The sequence below is a fragment of the Rhinoraja longicauda genome, chromosome 20 (genome assembly GCF_053455715.1).
Source record: "Rhinoraja longicauda isolate Sanriku21f chromosome 20, sRhiLon1.1, whole genome shotgun sequence".
In the NCBI taxonomy this organism is placed as follows: Eukaryota; Metazoa; Chordata; class Chondrichthyes; order Rajiformes; family Arhynchobatidae; genus Rhinoraja; species Rhinoraja longicauda.
Window position 1 is genome coordinate 33,090,181 of NC_135972.1, and position 23,157 is coordinate 33,113,337.

The following is a 23,157-nucleotide window of genomic DNA, read 5'->3' on the forward strand; positions in this document are numbered from 1 at the left end:
GAGGAATAGAGTGAAATGTTTGAGAGTTCCGGGCTCACGCGGAGACACCAAGAAGATCCCAATAAATCCCAATCCCACCAACGAGTGGAAAGACCAGGTTCAGATTGTGTGTCAGTTGATGAGACAGATTCATGGCTTGTGGACAGTCACTGCAGAGAGGGGTTGAAGACACAGTTTGTGGAGGTATGAGAAGGGATCTCATGGAAACTCACAAAATTCATTTCCAACACCTCTACTTCCTTAGAAGGCTTAGGAAGTTCGGCATGTCCCCAGCAACCCTCACCAATGGCCACAGTTGCACCATAGAAAGCATTTTATTGGGATACATCACATCATGGTTTGGGAATAGCTCCATCCAAGACCATCAAAAAATTGCAGAGAATTGTGGAGGCAGCCCAGACCATCAGGCAAACAAACCTCCCTTTCATTGACTCCATCTACAGTTCAGCAAGGCGAGGCTGAGTCTCACCCTGACACTGCCTCTTCTCCCCTATCATCAGGCACGGGGTACAGACGAGTGAAAAGGCACACCTCCAGATTCAGGGACAATTTCTTCTCAGCTGTTATCAGGCAACTGAACCATCCAATCACCAACTAGAGAGCGGTCCTGATCAACCATCTACCTCAATGGAGACCCTTGGACTATCTTTAATCGAACTTTGCTGGATTTTATTTTGCGTTAGACCTTACTCCCTATATCCTGTATCTGCACACTGTAGATAGCTTGATTGTAATCATGTATAGTCTTTCCATTGAGTGGATAGCACGCAACAAAAAGCGTTTCACTCCACCTCGGTATACATGACAATAAACTAAACTAAACTAAGCTTTATGAAGTGCTTGACAGGTTGGATGAATAAAGAAAGTAGTGCTAACTGAGGAATATAGGAGCACAGTTCACACCTTTTACCCTAATTTCTCATCAAACAAACCAATTTTCTATCCTTGTCAGTGTTGTCCCCCAAATCCATGTGCTCTAACCTTGATGATCAACTTGCTATCTGAGGCTTTATTAAACATCTTCCAAAAAAATAACTCCACCAAATATTGCCTCCCCAATTTCTATTCTACTAGCCACATTTTTTAAAAATTCCACAAGATAAGTCAATGACAATTTACCTTTCAAGAATCCTTGTGACTCTTCTCAGTTCTTTTCAAGGTGTTCTGTTGGTATATATTTAATTATAGATATGTTATCTACCACTAACCTTCGGCTAATAGGCTGATTCTTTTCTGTTTTGTCTCTCCCTCCTTTCTTAAAATGTGGGGTCATATTTGCAACCTTCCTATCAATAGACAATAGGTGCAGGAGTAGGCCATTCAGCCCTTCGAGCCAGCACCGCCATTCAATGCGATCATGGCTGATCACTCTCAATCAGTACCCCGTTCCTGCTTTCTCCCCATACCCCCTCACTCCGCTATCCTTAAGAGCTCTATCCAGCTCTCTCTTGAAAGCATCCAACGAACTGGCCTCCACTGCCTTCTGAGGCAGAGAATTCCACACCTTCACCACTCTCTGACTGAAAAAGTTCTTCCTCATCTCCGTTCTAAATGGCCTACCCCTTATTCTTAAACTGTGGCCCCTTGTTCTGGACTCCCCCAACATTGGGAACATGTTTCCTGCCTCTAATGTGTCCAATCCCCTAATTATCTTATATGTTTCAATAAGATCCCCCCTCATCCTTCTAAATTCCAGTGTATACAAGCCTAATTGCTCCAGCCTTTCAACATACGACAGTCCCGCCATTCCGGGAATCAACCTAGTGAACCTACGCTGCACGCCCTCAACAGCAAGAATATCCTTCCTCAAATTTGGAGACCAAAACTGCACACAGTACTCCAGGTGCGGTCTCACCAGGGCCCGGTACAACTGTAGAAGGACCTCTTTGCTCCTATACTCAACTCCTCTTGTTACGAAGGCCAACATTCCATTGGCTTTCTTCACTGCCTGCTGTACCTGCATGCTTCCTTTCAGTGACCGATGCACTAGGACACCCAGATCTCGTTGAACATCCCCTCTTCCTAACTTGACACCATTCAGATAATAATCTGCCTTTCTATTCTTACTTCCAAAGTGAATAACCTCACACTTATCTACATTAAACTGCATCTGCCATGTATCCGCCCATTCACACAACCTGTCCAAGTCACCCTGCAACCTTATTGCATCTTCCTCTCAATTCACACTACCCCCCAGCTTAGTATCATCTGCAAATTTGCTAATGGTACTTTTAATCCCTTCATCTAAGTCATTAATGTATATCGTAAACAGCTGGGGTCCCAGCACCGAACCTTGCGGTACCCCACTGGTCACTGCCTGCCATTCCGAAAGGGACTTTTTATCCCCACTCTTTGCTTTCTGTCTGTCAACCAATTTTCTATCCATGTCAGTACCCTACCCCCAATACCATGTGCTCTAATTTTGCCCACTAATCTCCTATGTGGGACCTTGTCGAAGGCTTTCTGAAAGTCGAGGTACACCACATCCACTGACTCTCCCCTGTCAATTTTCCTAGTTACATCCTCAAAAAATTCCAGTAGATTTGTCAAGCATGATTTCCCCTTCGTAAATCCATGCTCTATCCACAGAGACAACTTCATAATTTATAGAGTTCAGGAATATGACTATCAGAGCATTATGATTTCTAAATGTACCACCTTCAAAACTATCAAATCTTGGTATGCAGTTCAACATGTTCTTTGAATTTATCATATGCCAAACTCACCAACTTCTACCTACTTCTACAGTATGACCTTTCATTTAATAGTTGGTTCCTTCAATTCCTCATTCTCATCGGACCACCGATTTCTCCAAATATCTTGGCAGGTTTGTATATTGTCCCCCATAAAGATAGATCCATAATTGCTAACTCATCTGCCATTTCTTTATTTCCCATTTTAACTTCACTCTTGGATGATAAGGGTCCCAGAATTTGGCTTCACCAGTCTTTTCCTTAGTATGTACCAATAAAAACACTTACGGTACATTTCTATGTTTATTGCCAGTTAACTTTAATTTTCAACCTTGCTTTTCTTTATCAATTTCTTGGTCCTCCTTTGCTGAGTTCTAAAATGCTTCCAATTCTAAGGTTGAGCACTATTCTAAGAATAGTAGACCATAGAAACCGGCCCTTTGACCCACATTGTCTGTGCCGAAGATGATGCCAATTCACACTAATCTGTTTTCATGTTCCTTCTTTTCCTGCCCATCTAAAAGCCTTTTAAATGCCACAATCCTATTTGCTTCCGTCAAGAGTCAACAGTCAATCACTCTCTGTCAAGAGTCAACAGTCAAGAGTGTTTAATTTTCATATGTACCTAAATGGAACAATAAATGCTTCTTTGCAGCAGCACAATGGGTTTGCAAGCACAGTATTCAATCGGTAACATAATAAATAAACAAACAAAAGGTTCAATAAATTAAAAAAACAAATGCCTCGCAAAACAAAATAAAAGCCGAAAGTCCCTAGTGCAACCAAGACAGTTCAAAGTAGTTGGTTGGGGTTTGTATTATTCAATAGCCTGTGGTTGTTGGAAAGAAGCTGTTCCTGAACCTCAACGTTACAGCTTTCAGACTCCTAAACCTTCTTCTAAATAGTAGGAGTGAAATAAGAGCGTGGCCAGAGTGGTGTGGGTCCTTGATGATGCTGGTTCCTGTAGATCCCTCCAATGGTGGGGATGTCAGGACCAGATAGGGTTCACCACTGTTTATAATCTCCTTCAGTCCTGGTTGCTTGAGTTGCTGAACCAGGCCGTGATGCAACCAGTCAATATGCTCTCTACCGCACACCTGTAGATGTTCAATAGAATATTCATCGACATACCCAATTTTCTATGGAAGTGGAGGAGATGATGGGCTTTCTTTATGATTGCATCAATGTGTTGGGTTCAGGAGAGATCTTTTGAGATATGAATGCCCAGGAACTTGAAGTTGTTGACTCTCTCCAACACAACCCGTCGATGAAGACCAGTTCTTGCATCCTTGGCCACCCTCTTCTAAAGTCACCGACCGGTGAGCTCCTTGGTCTCATTGATGATGAGAGCAAGGTTGTTCTTCTGGCACCATTCAATCAGACGATCGATCTCCTTCCTGTACTCTGACTCATCCTTAACCAGAATTCATCCAACGACAGCGGTGGGGGCGAATTTAAAGATGGAGTTAGAACTGTGTCTGGCTACACAGTCACGGGTATAGAGTGAATAGAGCATAGGACTGAGGCCACAGCCTTGAGGTGCCCCTGAGCTGACGGATGTCAAGGAGGAAGTGTTGTTGCTAATTTTGAGTTAGTGTGTTCTGTTGATGAGGAAGTCAAGGATCCAGTTGCAAAGGGATGTGCAGAGACAGTTCCCTGAGTTTGGTAACAGGTTTGGAGGAGATGATGGTGTTGAATGCTGAGCTGTAGTCCATGAACAACAGTCTGACGTATGTGTTTTTAATAGACAATAGGTGCAGGAATAGGCCATTTGGCCCTTCGAGCCAGCACCGCCATTCAATGTGATCATGGCTGATCATTCACAATCACTACCCTGTTCCTGCCCTCTCCCAATACCCCCTGACTCCACTATCATTAAGAGATCTACCTAACTCTCTATTGAAAGCATCCAGAGAATTGGTTCCCACTGCCTTCTGAGGCAGAGAATTCCACAGATTTACAACTCTGAGTGAAAAAGGTTTTCTCATCTCTGTTCTAAATGGCCTACCTCTTATTCTTAAACTGTGGCCCCTGGTTCTGGACTCCCCCAACATTGGGAACATGTTTTCTGCCTCTAGCGTGTTCAATCTCTTAATCATATATGTTTCAATAAGATCCCCTCTCATCCTTCTAAATTATAGTGTATACAAGCCCAGTCGCTCCAGTCTTTCAACATACGACAGTCCCGCCATTCCGGGAATTAACCTAGTGAACCTACGCTGCACTCCCTCAATAGCAAGAATGTCCTTCCTCAAATTTGGAGACCAAAACTGCACAGTACTCCAGGTGTGGTCTCACTAGGGCCCTGTACAACTGCAGAAGGACCTCTTTGCTTCTATACTCAACTCCTCTTGTCATGAAGGCCAACATGCTTTAGCTTTCTTTACTGACTGCTGTACCTGCATGCTTACTTTAAGTAGTATATTCCTTCTCTCCCGAGATGCTGCCTGACCTGCTGAGTTACTCCAGCATTTTGTGAATAAATGCTTACTTTAAGTGACTGATGAACAAGGACACCCAGATCTCCTTGTACTTCCCCTTTTCCTAACTTGACACCATTCAGATAATAATCTGCCTTCCTGTTCTTACCACCAAAGTGGATAACCTCACATTTATCCACATTAAACAGCATCTGCCATGCATTCGCCCACTCACACAACCTGTCCAAGTCACCCTGCACCCCATTAGCATCTTCCTCACAGTTCACACTGCCACCCAGCTTTATGTCCAAGTGGCCCAGTGCAGTGGGGAGCCGTTCGCATCCCCATGTTGATCTGTTGTGACGGTCGGCAAATTGTACTGGGTCCAGGTTCTTGGAAGGTAGGAGTTGATATGTGCCATAACCAACCTCTCAAAACACTTCATTACTGTGGACCTCAGTGCCACCGGTAGGTAGTCATTGAGGCATGTCACCTTACTCTTCATGGACACTGATGTTATTGAAGCAGGTGGGAACCCCAGACATCAGCAATCAGACATTGAAGAATTCTACAAAAACTCCAACCAGTTGGTCCACACATATTTTGAGAAGGCAACCAGGTACACCATCAGGTGCAGACACTTTCCAAGGGTACACTATCCTGAAGGATCTTCTAACGTTGGCCTCTGATCCTGAGATTGCAATACCATCAGGGGGGGGGGGGGGGGCTAAGCGGGCACATCAGTGTTCGCCCTGTCAAAGATTGCATTAAATTGAGCGCCTCTGAGAGTCATGCCTCATTCATGCCTCAGCTGCTACTTAGTTTTGCTTTGTCGGAAGTGATGGCGTGCAATCCCTGACACAATGGCCAGACATCTGCCAGATCCTCCTTTTTACATGGAAACAGTTTTTATTCCACCTATACTGTTTAAATCCAAAATAGCTTTTTTTCTGCTTGTCAATATCTAAAGTAACATTTTAGTAGTTCTCTCGTCTCTGATTGAAATTGCTCAAAATGAGCAAAATGCCCGCAAAATGAAATCGTATTCCCTAATTCTTCACTCACGTTATACTGAATTAATGTTTTGGAAACACGCTCTATAGCAGAAACTATCTGTACTGGTGGCTATAAATAATTCCAAATCGCACCAACAAAGGAGAAATGAAGTCCACAGAATTTTTAAAAAGATACAAAGTGCTGGTGTGACTCAGCAGGTCAGGCAGCATTTCTGGAGAACTGCAATGGTTGACATTTCAGGTCGGGACCCTCTTCAGACTGATTGTAGGGTGGGGGGAGGGGGATGGGTGGGAGCGGAAGCTGGAAGAGAGGAGGAGCAGGACAAAGCCTGGCAGGTAATAGATGGATACAGGTGAGGGTTTTTTTTGATAGGCAGATAGTTAGACAAAAACATAGAAAACATAGAAAATAGATGCAGGAGGAGGCCATTTGGCCCTTCGAGCCAGCACCGCTGTTCATTGTGATCATGGCTGATCATCCACAATCAGTAACTGGTGCCCGCCTTCTCCCCATATCCCTTGATTCCGCTAGCCCCTGGAGCTCTATCTAACTCTCTTTTAAATTCATCCAGTGAATTGGCCTCCACTGCCTTCTGTGGCAGAGAATTAAACAATTTCACGACTCTCTGGGTGAAAAAGTTTTTTCTTAGCAGCCAAACCTATTTGGCCAAGTGACACCCTGGCCACAGTGTTTGTTGACGTGTGACATTACTTCCCGCCAAAGTCTTCACCTGGGGTCTGATGCAGTTCTGTTCTCCCTCGTAGGGAGTGGTTGCCCATTCACCAGGTAGGTTGACCAGAGTGAAGTCCATTGACCTGGTGGCTGAAGCCAGAGATGAAAACTGGGCAGGTACGAGATAATTGTGAAACAGGTGCAAGTCAAGGGGGAGAGGTGGGGCAGGGGGAGGTACAGAAAGGTGTCAAAGATAGACCAAGTGAATTTCAGGGCAGGGTGCAAGTTAGAGGTAAAATTGTTCTGCACGGATGCAGAAGGCAGCCCCGATGCAGTCATCAATCTAGTTGAGAAAGAGTTCGGGGTTGGTGCCTGCAAAAGGACTGTTTTTATTAAATTAAAAAAATGTATTCAATTAATTCAAAACAATATTTACAATACAATAACACAAAACAGAATCCACCACCAGAATACAATACGAACAAATATACCAAAATAAACTATTATACAACTATATTACAATCCCCATCCAGGATGCATCCAATCCCTCGCGGTGCCCAGCGGTCCCGGAAATCCTCCAGGGTGCCCGTGGACAGTGCGTAGTCCCTCTCCAACACCACCCGGGCGTGGACGTAACACCGGAAAAGGGATAGGCAGCTGGCTCGGGCAGAGCCCTCTTCCGCCTGGCGCCGTGAGTCGCGGATGGCCAGCGTGGCCAGGCCCAGGAGCAACCCAACCAGGACATCTTCGGCCCCACCCTCTCCCCTAGGCACAGGGTGTCCAAAGATGAGGATGGTGGGTGAGAAGTGCAGCCAAAATGCAAGGAGCAGCCCCTTTAGAGCAAACGGACTGTTGGGTGGAACTGACTACAAGGCAGGCATAGCTGGGGCCTGTGTGAGCGCCCATGGCTACATCTTTAACTTTGAGAAAATTAGAGTCAAAAGAGAAGTTGTTGAGGGTAAGGACAAGTTTTACCAGTTGGAGAGTGTTAGTAGAGGGAAATTCATTGGGTCTCTGTTCAAATAAGAACGGGAGAGCCTTGCTGGTGGGTGATAGAGATGTAAAGGGACTGGATGTCCATGATAAAGATGAGGCAATGGAGGACTGGAAATTGAAAGTTATTGAAGAGCTGACGGGCATGTGAGTGGCTTGGATGTAGGTGGGGACTGGACAAGAGGGGACAGGATGGAAGTTATTTGGAGATGTGTTTAGTGCGGCAGAAGGAGGCAGAAATAATGAGTCTGCCAGGGCAATGCTGTTTGTGGATTTTGGGTAGGAGGGAGATAGAAGCAAGCAGTGTGGGGCGAGGGAACGAGAAGTCTGATGGCCAGAGGTGATGAGAGAGATGATGGCCTGGTGTTCGTCTGTGGGGTCGTGGTCAAGGGGTGTCTGAGAGCTGGTGCCTGGGCTCAGCACAGTAGAGGTCAGCCCGCTAGACAACCACAGCACCTCCCTGCCTTGTTGGTGGGTTTGATAACAATCGGTGAGTGAGCAGAGGGCTGTGCGTTGAGAGGGGCTGAGGTTGGAGTGGGTAAGGGGAGTGGAGAAGTCAAGACAGTTGATGTAACGCCGGCGGTTCTAGTTATGAAGGTCCAGAGGGGGTAGAAGGCCGACAGGGGGAGTCCATGAGGAGCAATGTTAGAGGCAGGAGAAGGGGTTATCACTGACACTGGGCGGCGAGGACTCCTTACCACAGGCGGAGGCAAGCCAGGGGCACTGACTCCGTCGATCCTCACCTCTCCCCCGGCCTCCTGCAATCCAGGGCAGGCCCTCGACTCAACTGGGTTCCAGGCTGTGAGCTGCCATGATGCTGGGAGCTGCCATGATGCTGGCTCCAGCTGCTACATGTGGGCGGACTCTCCTGGGTCCTACTGCCCCTCTCTTCCAGCAGGGAACGTCAATAAGCGAGTTCGGCATCTCGATGAACGCAAGGAATCAGGGGTTTTGTCAAAGGTCATTCGGGACAAGCAAAGAGCGTTGCTAGTGCTCGCCAATGCAGTGCTGTATAAACTGTGTGAACATATTGGGTGGAACTCTGTGTAAAAATAACATTTTCGGCCTGAGTTTTCGGTCTAAGTAATAAGAGACGAGTTAACTTCATGTTTGTGGTATATACCATACATTTTAATTTTGTTTACTTGAAGAAGGGTCTCGACCCAAAACGTCACCCATCCCTTCCGATCAAAATGATTTGCAAGTGCAACAACATCTCATTTACACACCAATGGAGGCAGTAAATTACATACGGTGAAAATATCATCAATATGTGGAACTAAAGTGATGGGTAAAGTTTTTCTCAGGATGTTAAACCACTTTAGATGACCTACATGAATGCCACTTTAGATGTTCAACATGAATTGGCAACCTTCTTGGTTTTGTGTACTTTTTCTCTGGTCATTTGCTGATAACCACCTCTGGGAGGGGGAATCTCTAAATAGACTTGGCGAAACATCGTCTTCTTGAATGGGAAATCCTCTATCTGCCATTATGCAATCCCCAGGATCAACTAAGTTAAAAAATCCACTCTTCCTAAGAATGTGTGCATCAGATGATCGCCCACCCCAAGCTTTTGGTAAGAATGTGATCATGCCGTTTGGGGCAATTCCAACCAATAGTTTCACAGTGTTGTGTTTCTTATAGTCGGACCATGTCAAAGCCTGCAACTGTAGAGGCCGTGGTTGTTCTATAAATATCTCTGTGCAATTGAGAATGCATCTCAGTGCTGGGCATTTATTTATTATCTCTTTTGGCTGCGTGGACCTTACCAAATCACGATCTGTAAGCATGTCCATTACATACCAGAACAAGTTACAATGCATAAGAAAATGGTGCAAGTATATTGAACTAATTTATACAATCACAAGATTATAACTGAAAATTAGAATGTCAAATACCGATTAAAATTATCCAATGTAATGGGAATCAGAAGAGACATGATTAGTCAGGAGTCTCGTGATTAAGTTTTGTACTACACAACTTTACTTCACATGTACATGCAGAACTCATTCAGAAGTCAACAAACGAGCACACAGCTCGTGGCCATGGACTATAATAATAATAATAATACATTTTATTTATATAGCGCTTTTCATATTCTCAAAGACGCTTTACAGAGATTTTGAGAGCATAGGGGAAATGAATAAATAGATAAATAAGTAAATAAATAAATGAACAGAGAAAGGAGACAGAAGGTGAGGTGACCTTCAGTGGTTGAAGGCAGTACTGAACAGGTGAGACTTCAGCGATGTTTTGAATGTGGTGAGTGTGGGGGAGTCTCTAACGGTTTGGGGTAGTGAGTTCCATAGGGTGGGAGCAGCGATGGAGAAAGCCCTGTCCCCCCAGGATCTGAGTTTAGTCTGGATGTGGGGGGATAAGAGATTGGCAGCGGCAGAGCGGAGGGTGCAGGTGGGAGTGTGCCTGTGGAGGAGGTCGGTCAGGTAGGATGGGGCCAGGTTATGGAGGGCTTTGTAGGTTATGAGGAGGATTTTGTCCTGGATTCTCTGGGGGATGGGGAGCCAGTGGAGTTTATAAAGGACGGGGGTGATATGGTCACGGATCGAGGTGTGTGTGAGTAGACGGGCAGCGGAGTTTTGAATGTATTGAAGTTTATTGATGATTTTTGAGGGTGCGCCATAGAGGAGGCTGTTGCAGTAGTCCAGACGGGAGGTGATGAAGGCGTGGATGACGGTTTCTGCAGCTGTGGAGGAGAGGGATGGACGGAGACGGGCAATGTTTTTGAGGTGGAAGAAGGCTGTCTCTTACTAGTACAGTAAGAGGTGAAAACCCTACAAATACTTTTCATATTATCTATTGATAGTTATAGAAATCATACATTTCATTTCAATCTCCCCCTCCCCCTCCAAAACAAAAACAATAATAAATGGTTGTTATTAATCGTCACGATCTCGCTCACTCACCGAAGCGGGCCAGTAAGCAACCAAGGAAAAGCCAATGAAACCATCAAAATCATTGTAGTTTTGTACAAATGAACCATAAATACACCAAGTTAATGGTTTTGAAAGCAGTATTTTCGTAGCGCGAAGAAGCACAACTGGAAAATACGTATGAAATGCAGGTCTGTGTATCACAGTAGCTCAGCTGGCGAGAATGTTTATCACGAATGACCCATGACCTGGGGTTGCACAGTTGTAATACCAAACTCGCTTATAATAACACCACTGGGCCCTGCTGCCCTTCCACCTATTCCAACCATGCTACTTCTTATACCTCACCCACCCTTCACACACACCCCTCCCCTCTCAGCCCCTACCATTCCCCACAGTACCTCCCTTCACTCTGCCCCCTACTGACCCCAGCCCTTACCGCTATCAGGATTTCACCATCCCCCTGACCTCCCTTTTTCTGAAGAAGAACAGTCAGACCTCAGCAGAAACCTTACCTTTGTACCCTCGCGGGTCGTAGGTGGAGATGGAGCCTCACGGGTCGACGAAGCCCGCGGCCATCGATGCCTGGGTCGACAGGGCCCGCGGCTGAGGCCTGGTCGGTGTCACAGAGGCGTCCGGAGAGGACTCGACAGCGTTAACGGAGAGGTCGGTGTGGGGGGTTCATGATGGTGCCGACCGACGGACGAGGACGGACACGTGGAAGCGAGGAAGCCGCCGCCGGGGGAAGGGACAAAGGAAGACCCGGCGTGGGAGGACCACCGTGGGGGAGGTGGGAGAGCAACAGGGACCTGACGTGGGAGGACCACTGTGGGGTTGGGAGGAGGGAGGGAAGAGCAAAGGGGGAACTGGCGTGGGGGGGAAATTTGTAACTTTGTAAGCGCACTATATGGGTGTCTATTTGCATACCTTGGGTATACAAGCAAAGACTTTCACTGTGACTTGTCTCATGTGACAATAAAGAATTCAATTCAATGGGCTGTGAGCTTTAAACATATTCATTAAATTTACACACTAGAAATGTAATAAATGCAGAAAATCTCTCCTGGTTTGTTGGGAGCAAAGAGGAGATAATCCACTCAAACGTATATCACCATTATTTTCTTATTCTCACCATTCAATATCTCACAGCAGATCTGTAAAGTATTTTGCTACTCATTACTCGTTAACTTAGTGTCCATAAATTTAAATTATTTTATTCCTTTAGTACCTATGTGCATTTTCATTTGACTATGGCAGCTGGATAATACTAATGGTATCATGAGGCATCAGAGCACAATTACACGTGTGTACCAATTCAAAGCCATGGGGATATGAAGCCGTGGGGCGGCACGGTAGCGCAGCGGTAGAGTTGCTGCTTTACAGCGAATGCAGCGCCGGAGACTCAAGTTCGATCCTGACTACGGGTGCTGCACTGTAAGGAGTTTGTACGTTCTCCCCGTGACCTGCGTGGGTTTTCTCCGAGATCTTCGGTTTCCTCCCACACTCCAAAGACGTACAGGTATGTAGGTTAATTGGCTGGGTAAATGTAAAAATTGTCCCTAGTGGGTGTAGGATAGTGTTAATGTACGGGGATCACTGGGCGGCACGGACTTGGAGGGCCGAAAAAGGCCTGTTTCCGGCTGTATATATATGATATGATATGATATGATATGCTTTATCAAAGCTGCTTCACATGACATTGTACAGCACTTTGGGCATTGTTGATGGTCCTGGGAGGTTTCCTGAGCAGTAAACAGGAACTGCTTGACAGTCTAATCTATCTCTCATTAAGCATGTGATACCACTTTTATTCTCCTCTTGCTTTATGGGTGGATTTATTTTTCTCTTAATTTAGATCAGATGATAAAACAAAATCAATGGTCATACTTTGAGAAAACACCAATGCCATTTGGACTAAATCAGCAAAATAACTTTGTAATTTGCAAAAATTTGCATTGCATGCCCTTCTCAGCAAACAATTTTGGAAAAGCTAATTCAATACTTTAAAGAGTAAATGATTCGAATTGTATTTCTGTAAAGTGTAATCCTGAATGCAACCGTCAAGTAGAATCTTATTTAGTTGGCTGTGTGTAAGTGTGTGTGAGTGTGTGTGTGTGTGTGTGTGTGTGTGTGTGTGTGTGTGTGTGTGTGTGTGTGTGTGTGTGTGTGTGTGTGTGTGTGTGTGTGTGTGTGTGTGTATTTGTGAGTGAGTATGTGTGTGAGTGTGTGTGAGTATGTGTGTGTGAGTGTGTGTGTGTGTGTGAGTGAGTGAGTGTGTGTGTGAGTGTGTATTTGTGAGTGAGTATGTGTGTGAGTGTGTGAGTATGTGTGTGTGGGTGTGTGTGTGTGAGTGTGCATGAGTATGTGTGTGAGTGAGTGAGTGTGTGTGAGTGTATTTGTGAGTGAGTATGTGTGTGAGTGTGTGAGTGTGTATTTGTGGGTATGTGTGTGAGTGTGTGTGTGTGAGTATGTGTGTGTGTGTGTGTATGTGTATTTGTGAGTGAGTATGTGTGTGTGTGTGTGCTCACGCTCCTTAGGAACATGGATGTGTTCTACATTAACGCTGCCTGATTAGTGTGGGGAGGAGGTGTGAGGCTGCCTGCATCTGGAGAACCAGCGTTGCACATCCAATCTGTTGTTGCTGATCCTGCTGTCTGCAAGATATGCTTAAGGTATTTCCAAAACTGTTAAATTCCTTGCCAATGTAATGAACCACAATGCCACCCATAAAAATAAATATACTTGGCTTGTCAACCAGAAATGGCAAAATAACTAACTTATATATCAAACATTAGAAAAAATAATAAAAGTCTGAAGAAGGGTCTCGACCCATGATCTCCAGAGATGCTGCCTGACCCATTGACTTACTCCAGCACTTTGTGTCTTTTTTTGTAAACAAGCATCTGCAGTTCTTTGTGTCTACATTAGAAGACTTGCGTTTGTATACTGCTTTATCATACCATTAGGTTTGTGCTGCAAGGGGGCAAGAAACATTTACGAAGTGCTAGGAAAGGACTGTTTCCAACAAATAAGTGAGAGTTCAGCCATCTCCTCTGAACATTCAATTTCATTACCATTGCCAAATCCCCCATCAGCTTCAACTGGGGAACGACTTAATGGGTTCACCGGTGGAGATACCGGTCTTATTTAAATATTATTACTTCAAAACGAGGCTAAAGACTTGACCTATAAGCTTTGAATTAAAGGATCTATTTCTTTGGTGCGTCTGGCTTGAAGGACATTTCTTCCACAAATCTGCTGATCACAGAGCTCCTCCTGATAACAAGGAGGTAAAAAACATTAAAGGGACAGCAGGCCTCACTCACTCTTTGCCTTGGAGTTATTGAGCATGGAAACAGGCCCTTCAGCCCAACTCTCTCTTGCCAACCACGATACCCCATCTAAGCCAGTCCTTTTTGCCCATACTTAGCCCATGTCCCTCTAACCCCTTCCTAGTCACATGTCTGTCCAAATGTCTTTTAAACACTGTTATGATATCTGCCTCAATTACCTCCTCTGGCAGTTTATTCCATCTCCCCATATCCCTACCACCCTCTGAATGAAAAAGTTGCCCCTCAGATTTGTACTAAATCTTGCCCCTCTCACCTTAAACATATGTCCTCTTGTTTTTGATTCCACTCCCCAGAATAAAAGATTCTGTGCATTCACACTATCTGTTCCCCTCTTGATTTCATAGACCCTTATAAAATCACCCCTTAGCCTCCTGCACTCCAAGGAATGAACTCCATGCTTGCCAATCTCTCCCGATAGCTCAGGCCTTCCAATCCTGGCAACATCCTCGTAAATCCTCTCCACGCTACGTCCACTTTAACGACATCCTTCCTGTAGCAGGATGATCAAAACTGAACATGGTCCTCCAAGCACATCCTCACCAATGTCTTGTACAACTGCAACATAACGTCCCAACTTCTGTACTTAATACCCTAACTGATGAAAGCCAATTTTCAAGAGAAGAGTTAGATTTTGCTCTTAGGGCTAACGGAATCAAGGGATATGGGGAAAAAGCAGGAACGGGGTACTGATTTTGGATGATCAGCCATGATCATATTGAATGACGGTGCTGGCTCGAAGGGCCGAATGGCCTACTCCAGCACCTATTTTCTATGTACGAAAGGCCTTCTTGACCACCCACACTACCTGTGATGCCACTTTCACGGAACTGTATACCTGTACTCCTTGATCCCTCTGCTACTACACATACTGAGGCTCTACCATTCACTGCAAAGGTCCTGCCCTGGTTTGATTTCCCAAAATGCAACACCTCGCACATACCTGCATCAAACTTCATTAGCTTTTCCTCACCCCACTTTCTCAGCTGATCAAGTAAGTGCCTGCTGCAATTTTTGTTGCACTTTTGTACTTATCTATGATTATACTTATCTGTAGTATGATTTCACCGGATTGTATGCAAAACTAAGAATTTCACTGTACCTACGTACATGTGATAATCAGGTATCATTGAATTAAATCATTGAATTGGATCATTTCTACACATAGTGTAGGACATTTCCTAAGCACAGAGCTTCCCTTCATGAGTAATTCGCCGGCTGTAGAAACTTTCCAAACGTGCCAGAAGGCTTAGAGGCCTGATAGTTTAAGGCCAGAAATTCAAGTCTTTCTTTCTTTCATGATACTTCTGAAAGATAAGATAGCAAATTCTCTATTTGCCCTGACCAGCAACTATCTGTCAACCAATAAACTAAGTTTATTGGGTCTGAAGAAGGGTCCCAATTCCAAAGTTCACTTTAACATGTCCTCCAGAGATGCTGCCTGACCCACTGAGTTATTCCAGAACTTTGTGTTTACTCAAGATTTCAGCATCTGCAATTCCAATAAACTAGTTCCAATAAACTAATACAAGTCAGCTAGTTGTTTCAGATTGCTATTGTAGAATTGACTGGATAATACAACTTCTAAAAGACTTAATTAACTGTAAATTAAGCTTTACAGGCTCATTAAATAGACCACATATTTGCCAACAAAACAATGGTTTGCAGTCCTCAATGATAATTAGTTCTGCATGAAGCTGTTTGCGATACCGTGAAGGTGTGGAATGCATTATATGTAATGGAATAACATTCTGCTCAGTAACATAACACACTGTATGCAATGTATCTAACCATAAAATTGATATCTGATAACATTTTGATAAGGATCTTCAGATTTACATTTTCAAATCAGCGCTGATTATTTTCTGTAATTTATTGCTTTCTTTTCTTCTTCTGAGCACAACCCACGTTCTCAAGATGACTTATTTGTCATCTGTTTGTGCGTGTCCTGAGGAGGAAAGTTAGGCCAGTCTGGGAAGTGCAACCTCCCAGGGCAGTGCGTGGCTGATGGAGTAGGTAGGCGGGTAGTTTACCATATGATATGATATGGAACAATAGAACTTGATTTATCCCAGGAGGGAAATTGGTCTGCCAACAGTCATAAAAAGACAAAATACGTGAAACATGAAATTAAAGTGATTAGTGGAAAGGATTGGGCAAGGGCAAAGATTGGTGGGGGGGGGGGGGGGGGGGGAGACAACAGTCTACCCCATGACAGAAGAGGGAGGGGTTGTACAGTTTGATAGCCACAGGGAAAAAGGATCTCCTGTGGCATTCTGTCCTGCATCTTGGTGGAACCAGTCTGTTGCTGAAAGTTGACCAGTGTGTCATGGAGGGGGTGAGCTGTATTGTCCAAAATCTCCGCAGTTTGAGGAGCATCCTCCCCTCCAAGACCACCTCCCATGAATCCAACTCTGCCCCAGGATGGAGCCAGCCTTCCTGATGAGATTGTTAATCCTGTTGTCGTCCGCGGCCTTCGCCCTGCTGCCCCAGCACACGGCAGCAAAGTCGACAGCATTGACTACTACCGATTGGTAGAACATCTACAGCATCTTACTGCAGACATTGAAGGGGCGGAGCCTTCTCAAAAAGTACAGCCGGGTCTGTCCCTTCTTGTACAGGGCCTCAACGTTCCTGGACCAGTCCAGTTTACTGTCCAGGTAAACTCCAAGGTATTTGTACCCCATGGTTTGTGAGGTAGTGCACTGCTTTCACTTTTGTGTGCTCCTGAAGCAAGGGTTCAAGATTCTTAATGTCATTTTGAATGCTCCTCCATTTTCACCTGTTATGATCCTGAGGTTGCAAAGAACCAGTGGGAACACTTTATTTCTTTGAGGAAGCTTCAACAAATCCTTGAATCTTTTTCTCTGTCCTCCTGTTAAACTGCTCCCTAGACAGAGTTCAGATTAGAATGTCCTATGCAGGAGTATGGTGTTGGCATAGAAGTAACATGGCCTTCCCAAAGCAGATGACTGTGTGTAACCACAGCCACAATACTGGGAATGGTGACTTAAGAGAGGACACTGATGTTGTTTGCTTGCCCTTAAAGTGAATATGGAAGATTTTGCAGTGGCAGCATTGGTGGGACTTTTCTAATACCATGAGGTCTGCTATAGATAGCCCATGCTTCAGAAGCATATAGAAGGGCAGGAATCACCACTCTGTGGAAACAGGCCCTTCGGCCCAAAGTGCCCACACCGGCCACATGACCCACCCGTCTGCGTTTGGCCCAAATCCTTGTAAACCTGTCCTATCCATGTACCTGTCTAATTGTTTCTCAAACACTGTGATAGTCCCTGCCTCATCTATCTCCTCTGGCAGTTCGTTCCATACACCCACTACCCTTTGTGTGAGAAGGGTGTGTAGACTATGACTTTAATACCAGATCATAATCTTCAGATATACTTTTCCAATTAACCAAAGACTTTGGTGGTGCATTGAAGGCAGTGGTGAATTTCCTCATCCATGTCCAAATTCACTGAGATACGATTCCCAGATATGGAGGTGATCCACATTTTTCAGGGTCTTACTGGGAACCTTCATTGTCAGTGGGCAGTGCAGCCTTTGTTTTGTGGATGTTGAGTGTAAGTCCCATCCTGTCGTATGTCCATTGAAGAGGTCAAAATGACTTGGATATCTGTCTTCAAACATGCACGAGTGCTGTGCTGTCTACATTCTGCAGTTTTGCTATTGAGATTTAGATCCCCTTGCTTTTGGAATATGTTCATCACTTGAATATGTTCATCTCTGGTTCTGACTATTAGGCCTATGTCCACGCTAGAAATGCATATGGTGATTAAATCAGAGATTTATCAGTAACATAAAAACAATGAACATGAATTATGAAAATTCTCAGCATCAGTAGCATGCAACTGATAAATGATTGAGGTGTTTTTTTCTGCACTGTTGATATGTAGCTTTACCAGGAGATATTAGATGTTAGTTTACATCCTAACATTAGAGTGCAATGCAGAGGAGGATAATGGATTTGTAAAATGCAAACATAAGATCATGTTTGCATTGATGGAGGATTTGTAATCTTCAGGTATGTATCCATCAGCCACCTTTCATTTGTTTTCAAGTTTCAAATGCGTTGAACTGACTTCACATTAACATGCTGATATTGCCAGTGCATTAATATGACAGTGCTGTTGTAGCATAAATGCGGCATTAAGATTACGAGCTACGACCTTTAAATCAGGAGCCTATGTTTCTGATTTTTATCCCCAGTGTAAATTGAGTTTTTATTTCACATGCTCAAATTGACTTCAGCTGAATCTGTGACTAGTTCTTGATTCAGCTACTTAAAATATATTAGCCAATTAACACTGGGAATAGAAAATCAGACAAAAACTGTAGATGCTGAAAATGTGAAATAAAAACAGAAAATGCTGGAAATGTTTAGGTTGAGAGAACCACGTTTAATGTTTAAGGCCAGTCATCATTCATCAGAACAACTCATCCCCATCAGGTCATTGTCCCTGAAAGATTAACTCTGGTTCTTTCTCTGCAGGTACTATCTGCTTTGCTGATTATCCATCACCATCTTCATTTTTATTTCAGTGGGAAAATATGCTCATTTCCAAATTGACCTGCTGAAGAAATTAAACTTGTTTGTTCTTTAGGTTTTTGTCAGAAACATGAACCAAATACCAGGGCCATGTAAAACAATGCTACAACGCCAAGGAATAAGATACACACTTAACTAAGGTGAAAACAAGATACATGCTGCCAGAAACAAATTAACACAAGGATTATGTTTCTGTGCTCCAAGGTTTCAGACTGATGAAGCAGGTCATAAGACAAAAAGATTTAATGCACACTTTACTCAGGTTTATTTACTGCATTATGATTTGCTTTATTATTATTGCACGATATATACCCGCTGCAGGCCTACTTGTTCATACTTTTTACTGCACATTTATCTTAATTGAGCAGCAAAGTGGCACAGCTAAGGCTACATTATGTCCCAAGAATTCTTAATCCAGCTCTGCTAATTATCTTTTGATGGATGTGCCAATTTGAAATGTGGTCTCCTGACTGTTAAAGCACAGTCTTCTCCCCAAGTGGTTTCCTAGTGAAGTTCCCAGAACATAAGAGGACATACGAAACAATTCCATGATAGTATTCCATGATATTCCATGATATGCTGCCAAAGCGCTTCTCTTGAGAAGGACTTTCCACACTTTCCACATGCTGAGGTCATGCTGAAGAATGTAAATTCTGTTGAAGGGTCATTGACCTGAAACTTTAACTCTGTTTTACCTCTCCACAGTATGCTGCCTGAGCTGCTGCAAATTCACAGCACTTTCTCTTTTTATCTCATAAAATACCCGTGGCACAGCAGTAGAGTTGCTGCTTAACAGCGCTTGCAGCGCCGGAGGCCCGGGTTCGATCCCAACTACGGGTGCTGTCTGTATGGAATTTGTATGTTCTCCCTGTGACCACGTGGGTTTTCTCTGAAATCTTCAATTTCCTCCTACACTCCAAAGACGTACAGGTTTGTAAGGTTAATTGGCTTGGTATAAGTGTAAAATTGTCCCTAGTGAGTCTCGATGGTGTTAATGTGCAGGGATCGCTGGTCGGCGCGGACTCAGTGATCCGAAGAGCCTGTTTCCGCACTGTATCTCCAAACTAAACTAAACTAAATACTCAAATGCGGGAATAATGATTAATCGGGGAGAACCTGGACACTGGAATTTAGAAGGATGAGAGGAGGTCTTATCGAAACGTATAAGATTACTAAGGGGTTGGACACGTTAGAGGCAGGAAACATGTTCCCAATGTTGGGGGAGTCCAGAACAAGGGGCCACAGTTTAAGAATAAGGGGTAGGCCATTTAGAACGGAGATGAGGAAAAACGTTTTCAGTCAGAGAGTTGTGAATCTGTGGAATTCTCTGCCTCAGAAGGCAGTGGAGGCCAATTCTCTGAATGCATTCAAGAGAGAGCTAGATAGAGCTCTTAAGGATAGTGGAGTCAGGGGGTATGGGGAGAATGCAGGAACGGGGTACTGATTGAGAATGATCAGCCATGATCACATTGAATGGCGGTGCTGGCTCGAAGGGCCGAATAGCCTCCTCCTGCACCTATTGTCTATTGTCTATTGTCTAACCTGTGCTCCTTCAGGCCTCATCTTCTGCCCACCACTCTGCAGTGGTGAAGAACAGAAGAAAGCTCATTAAAAACAATGGAGTGACCAACTTTGCCTTGAAGGAAAAATGCATCACTCTCATTCTTGGAAGTTACATCATAAGTCATTTGATGAGGGTGATTTTGGAAAATGGCAGACAGCAGTTGGTTCAAAGGATAGACACAAAATGCTGGAGTAACTCAGCGGGTCAGGCAGCATCTCTGGAGAAAAGGTACAGCAGATGTCACCTATTGCTTTTCTCCAAAGATGCTGTCTGACCCGCTGAGTTACTCTAGGGTTTTGTGTCTATCTTTGCTTTAAACCAGCATCTGCAGTTCCTTCCAACGCATTTCGTTCGCTTCAAAGGGTGTTTGATGAGTGTTCACACATACATTATGTGTGCAAAAAGTTATGCAAAATGACATAAGACGAGTGGTAAATTTGAAGAACGTGAAAATTGTAAAGTTTCTTGGAAACTCACTTGGCCAAGCACATTTAAAACAAAGCTTCACAAATGTATTTATAAACCACATCCCTCCTGCATCTTTCAATAGTAATAAAATAAAATCTTGCCATTGTTGCAAGTACCTGCAAAAAATACAATAGCTTCTGAATAAGCATCCTCATCGGGAACAGTTTCTTCCCCTGTTATCAGGCTTCTGAACGGTTCTATGCATTAGGGTGCAGTCCCGATCTTCCAACCTACCTCATTGCAGACATTATACTTTTTCTATGAAACAATCCTGAAAACTATATTCTGTACTTTGGTATTTTTTCTCTTTGTTCTACCTATTGTACTTGTGTATTGCCTGATTGTATTCATTATAGCATTATCTAATTTAATCAGATAGCACACAATACAAAAGCTTTTCACCATCTCTCAGTGCATACGACAACAATAAACCAATACAAATACCGTTGTTAGTGACTGGCGGTGATCCCACCTCCAGTCACTCTTCCCATCTCCTCCCCTCTCCACCATCTGCAGTGACTGCTCCCTCTGCAACTGTTCGCTCAACCCTTCCCACCCAAGTACCCGCTTCCCAGGTACTTTCCCCCTACAACCACCGATGTAACACTTGTTCCCATACCTCCTGTACAAGATGCTGGTGGGGGCTGCTTTTGGAGTATTGGGTTCAGTTTTGGTCACCCTGCTGTAGGAAAGATGTTGTTAAGCTGGAAAAAGTGCAGAGAAGATTTACGAGAATGTTGCCAGGACTTGAGGGGCTGAGCTAGAGGGAAAGGCTCGGACATTATTCCTTGCAGCACAGGAGGATGAGGGTTGATCTTGCAGAGGTGTATAAGATCATGAGTGGGATAGATTGGATGAATGCACATAGTCTTTTACAGAGATTAGGGCAAGAAAGAAACAGGGAACATAGGTTTAGGATGAGAGAGGAAAAATTAATAGGAACCTGAGGGGCAACCTTTTCACACAGAGGATGGTGGGTACTGTATATGGAACAAGGTGCCAGAGGGAGCTGTTGAAACAGGTACTTTTAAAAGACATTTAAAAGACATTTGGACAGATACCTGGATAGGAAGGGTTTAGAGGGTTATGGGCCAAATGTAGGAAGGTGGAACTAATGTAGATGGGGCATCTTGATCAGCATGGGAAAGTTGTGTTGAAGGGCCTGATTCTATGCTGTATAACTCAATGACTATGACTCAATGACTATGACTCTATGACCTCCTCCCTCACATCTATCCAGGGATCCCAGCAGTCATTCCAGGTGAGACAAAGGTTCATGTGCACCTTAATTAATCCCATCTACTGCATCTTGTGTTCTCGATGAGGCCTCCTATACATTAGCGAGATGAAGAATAAACTCAGCAACCGTTTCACCGAACACTTGTGCATGGTCCACCAAGGCCTGCTGGATCTCCTGACTGTTAACCATTTTAATTCCTCTTCTCATTCCCATACTGACCATTCTTTCCTGGGCCTTCTCCATTGCCAGAGTGAGGCCACACACAAACTGGAGGAGCAAAACCTCATATTCAGCTTGGGTAGCTTATAACCCAACAGTATGAACATTGAATTCTCCCATTTTAGGTAACTAACCAAACCCCCCCCGCCCCCCACCTTCTCCACCCCCTTTCTTCTCCCCCCTCTCTCCCCTGTCCCAACCTGGACGTGCACCTATTTCTCTCCTCCTCATTCCCTTCAATCTACAGTCCTTCCTCTAGCTTCACAATTTGCAAATCATCTCACACCTTTCGTCTTTTCATCTCTGGCATCCAGCTATCTGCTTATCAAAAATCCCCCTAACCTGTATTCACCCATCACTTGGTAGGCTTTGTCATGCCCCTCCTCTCTTCAATCTTTCTTCACCACCCTCCTCCCCACCACGATCAGTCTGAAGAAGGGTCCCAACTCGAAACATCATCTATTCATGTTCTCCAGAGATGTTGCCTGACCTGCTGAGTTACTCCAGCATTTTGCAATTTTTTTTTGTTATCCAGCATTTGCAGTTCCTTGGTTCTTCCAATACTGTGACATTCAGATTGGCTACAAGTAGGGGTGCCACCTATCTCACTCCCAAATACAGGACAAGGTAACGTCACCGCCCCGTGCCCCACGTGACCTCACCCAGCCAGCAGTCATGTGCTCCCGCTCCACCAATGGCGGCCGCCCGGGCCGGGAGGCGGGTTGCTACACAACCTCCATTAGGCGATGCTCAGGCCTCCGGACCTAGACTATCCGGAGCTCAAACGTCGGAAACCTAGAGTGTCATTGCCTAAACTGTCGGGACCTACAGCGTCCGGGCCTTCATTGTCCAGGCCCCCAGGCCTAATACGGGACAAGGGCAGTCCCGCATGGGACAAAACAATTTAGCCCAAAATACGGGATGGCCCGGCTAATATGGGACAGTTGGCAACCCTAGCTACAAGTAAAAAAATCACAATTCTGAGGAAGCATCTAATTTTCCTTCAAGAAATTATAATGCTATAAAAGATGAATTTTCTATTGTTGATGATGGTAGGTTC